Genomic DNA, 4,372 nt, shown 5'->3' on the forward strand with positions numbered 1-4,372 from the left:
CCACATCAAAAAAAAAACAAACAAAAAACCAAAACCGATTAAACTTCTTCCGTACTTCTGGTTTCCACATGTGTGTTGTCTAAAAGTAGCTCTGACGCGTTTTCGCTGCTTTTTCTTTGTCAGGGAGGGCAGATTTAACGCCTAATAACGTTTTCTCTCCTTGCCGTTACTCCGGGTCTCCTTTAAACCCTCTTTGTTTAAGCATCCCAGTCTTTTTTTTTTTTTATTCTCTCGCCGCTGACCACCGGAATGTTTTTTCCTCATCTCACGTATAGGAAATGAAAGAAAAGAAGGAAAAACTTGAGGAGAAAACAGTCCATAAAGAAAAGAAGAAGGAGATAGTGGAGGTGAGGCCCTTCTGGGGGATAGATCTAGAGGCGTCGAGGAGGGTTTTATAAGCCTGGCTCGTTGCGGGTAATGAATATGAAAGGAATATGGGAGATTAAGAAAAAGGACAGGCCAGTGGAGCTCATAAGGGAGAGGGGCAAATGAAGAGCGAGCTATAGGATGATTGTAGAGAATGAGCTTGAAAGACTTAGCATAGTCAGCATGGCCCAACGAGAAGGAAAAAAAGAAAGGTCAAAGAAGGGAACGGAGACAAGGGTAAGCAGGAGTCAGGAGGAAGGTGGCACAGGAGATGTGGTCCTGTGCCTGCTGAAGTATCCTGAGGTGCATAAGGAGTATGAGTTGAAGAAGGCGGGTGGAGGAACAGTGAGGAAACGCACAGATTGATGAAGGTCAGAAGGGATCTGGAAGCAGATGTGCTACGAGCATAGGCTAAGTCATTAGCCTGTAAGCAGGGAGATGTTCTGATTGTTGGGATGGGATGGGATGGCAGCAGCTTGTTGGGATGTAAGGTCATGGAAGTTCAAAGAGGTTCATACCAGTGAGGAGGGACGGGAAGGGTTGGTTTTGGAAAGAAGGCTGGTTGGGAGGAGGGTTTCAGCTGGGATGGTGGGAATGATGGTATAACAGTGCAGAAGTCGCTCACTTGATGCACATCTGAGGCTGGCATCTAAAGTGGCTGGAGCTGTGGAAAGTGTTCTTGCACTTGCAGCAAAGAGCACATGGGAATGTCATCCTTATGCCAGTTTCTGCTCTGACTAATTTGTTTCACTCAGGATGAGGAAAATGGAGCTGAAGAGGATGAGGAAGAGAATCCCGATGACGTGGATGAAGAAGAAGGTGGTGACGAGGATGAAGGTAGGAATAATTGGTATAGGGAGGATGGGAGGAATCAGGCTGTGGGAGAATAGAAGATCATGGGAAATTCCTCCTCTGAGTCCTCTGACTGTGAGGTTACATTCCCTTAAAAGCTGCTTCAATTGACCTGTGCTTTCCTCTCTTGCTTGTGCTTAGAAGGAGACGAGAATGGGCAAGAGCAGGATGGTCATGCAGAAAAACGATCTGCAGAGGAGGAAGAGGTGAGTGATAGAGTAATGGCAGCAAGAAGGAACCCAGGTTACCTGCTGTGCGCTGATCAGATCTGCGTGGATGCCGTTGCTGAGCATCTCAAATAGGCTGTGGGTCTCCTTGCTGCTTCAGCAGCAGATGGGTAAATGACTCTGATGTGGCAAGGGGATGATAAACCTCTGTAGACTTCTTGCGGGATCCAGGTCCTTCCACTAGCAGTCATGTTTGAGAGTCAAGGTGCTTGAGACTGTGCTGGGCGATGACCCCCTCAAACGCCTGTGATTTCTGGGCTTCAGGCCAGGAGTCAGACTTGTAAGGGCGGATCTCGGGATCTGTCTGACATGATGTGAGCCTGGACTTACTACACTTCCCGAAAGTGACAGTGCAGATATCCCCCCCAAATGGAGCTGTCCACCTCTTAACTATGACCGTCCACAGAGCGGTCGTATCAGGCACTCCAAGAGGAGTGGACTTAGAGTGGGCCAAACAGAGATTTCCATAGGGAGGAAAGAAAGAATTTTGTGGAGAAATGATGCACCTTGATGTGGTGACTGTTTGATAGTAACTCCTTTTTCCCCCTCCCCCCTCCCCCACCCTGTCTTATGTAGGATGAAGTGGATCCAAAGAGACAGAAGACAGAAAACGGGTCTTCGGCTTGAGTCCTCCCCTCCCATCTCCTCTGCTCCGTCCATCTCTCCTCCATTCCAGCCTGTGCTTGCACTGTCCATTAGCCTCTGGCTTCACACAATCTCAGATGAGGAAAGATTAGAAATGCTCTCCAACAGGGAAGACAGCCGTTTCCTTCTCACTGGAGATCTAGCCCGTCTGTGACCCTCCCCAGCTGAAATTATTCCAGTCCCCCACATCCTTTCAGCTGTGCCCCATTTACAAATGATCCGCTGCCCTTGAGAACCTTGCTGTTTTCTGGGGCCCAGTAGGTAACCCCGCCAGGCCCGTGTGCCAGGCTCTTCCCATGGCAAGCGCCTCTCCTTCCGTTCTCACCTGCCCTCCCTCTCTTCTTTTTTTTTTTTTTTTTTTTTTTTTAGTGTGACAGATTCTTGACAGCTTCTGACCTGCTGTCAGATATCCTCCCTGAGTCCAGGAGGCTGCGGGCACAGATCTCATGGTGCATTTCCCAGTCCTAGGCCTCCTCTCATTTGCCTTCCCGTTGAACCCTGAGAGACAAAGAAAAAGAATATGACAAGCAAATAATGGTTCTATTAAACCACACATGGAGACAGAATTTATTTTAAGCTTGCTTTTTTTTTCCCCAAGTTTACATGACAGCAAGCTGGCCCTCGTGAATTTTTCAGAAGATAGGGGTTGTTTTTATATACGAATTTCATCTGAACTGTGTATCTTTTTTTAATTTGGAGGCTTTTTTAAAACAAATCAAGAGAGAAACAATTGGGGACCAAACTTTGATTTCCATTTTTTCCCTTCAGATTTTCTTGTGACCATTTTTTGTAAATTAAAGGCAATATAGCCACAGCATTTTCTATGGCACAGACATCACGAGGACAATAGATAAAAATATATATATTGTTTTCAACTAGCACTGTAAATAAAAGCGTTTAAAAATATTTCAAATGGCTTGTGTGGAGGGTGCTGTCTGTACGTCTTGGGTTCTCCTCTGATCGGATGAGTAGGAGTTGGTTTGTGGAACGAGGGGGTGGCTTGACCAGCAGTGGGCTGGGAGGGGGACCCGAAGTCACTCAAAAGACCCAAATTAATTATTTGAACAGCCCCTGCATGCCAGAGACCAGCCTGCGCGGGTCCTGCTCCCGCCCTCTCGTGCTGCTCCACCTGCCAGGCGGCTGCAGCAAGGGCACGGCGCCAACCTGGGGTAAAGCTCCAAGGCCACGCCGAAGCTCTTGAAACCGCAGTCAGGCCTTGGCACCGGAGGACAGAGGTTCAGAAGGGGAACCCACACTCTAGCTGCTGGACACGGCCAAGTGCTGCCCTAACCCTGCGTGGCCCTAGGGCCTGCTGGCCCAGCCCAGCTTCGGGCAGGAACCTCATGGTATCAGCCATAGCAACAGGGAAGTGTTTTAAGAGGGAAGAGCTTCAGTTCTTTGTCCCACCAGCTGCCTGGGAGACATCTATCAAGCATTTATCTTTGCAGACCTTTAAAGGTGCTGTTAGCATTTCTTCCTTTTTAAACTCGTACTTCGGCAATCACTCAATGAGCCACCGGGACCTCCACCAAGACCTCCACTGAGCCTGGGAGCTCCACTGAGACTGGAAGCTGTAGATAACAGCAACTTTTGCCTGAGCATCAGCAGCTTTGTGCTTGTCCGACTGCAGCAACAGGTCAGATACCGGAAGCGCAAACAGTTGCTTACCTCCAGAGGGGCAAAGCATCAACCGTCATTTTCTCCAAATGTCTGCGTTTGGCTGCAGGACTGCCCCCAGGGCACAGAGGGACACGAGCATGGTGCAAGCAGGACAGCTACTGCCAAGCCCTTTTCCATCTGCAAATGCCTCTGGGGGCATGGGCCTGCCCAGTGGGATCTTGCTGCCCTGCAGGCTGTGGGTGCAGCACTCCCCCAGCACCCGTTTGCTGGTGGAGCCTCTGCTGGGTCTGGACCCATCTCAGCCTGGGAGCCACCACAGTCCTGATGCTCCTGCCCTGCTCCCTTCCTTCCTTCCCAGCTCTGTGTCAGGGAGGGGACTTGGGCCCTTCTCCTCCAGCAGGGATGGGCCTGGCTCAAACAGGTCCCTCTGGTCCTGGGACATCCCCATCTCCAGCTGGAGCCGTGTGCTGGGCTCTGCATTCAGGGGCCATTGCAGGGTAGTCATTGCAGCCCTGCCCTCTCTCCCGCCCAGGATTGGCCTCAGCTGTGTTTGCTGCAGCCCCATCCCACCCTGCAGAGCTGCCTCGGCGGCTGGAGCCACAGGCAGTTAGAGGGGGCCTTCCCCCCGGGAACAGCATTTTCACAGCAGGGAGCTGCCGCCC

This window comes from Egretta garzetta, unplaced genomic scaffold (assembly GCF_000687185.1).
Source record: "Egretta garzetta isolate BGI_Z169 unplaced genomic scaffold, ASM68718v1 scaffold85, whole genome shotgun sequence".
Taxonomy (NCBI): Eukaryota; Metazoa; Chordata; class Aves; order Pelecaniformes; family Ardeidae; genus Egretta; species Egretta garzetta.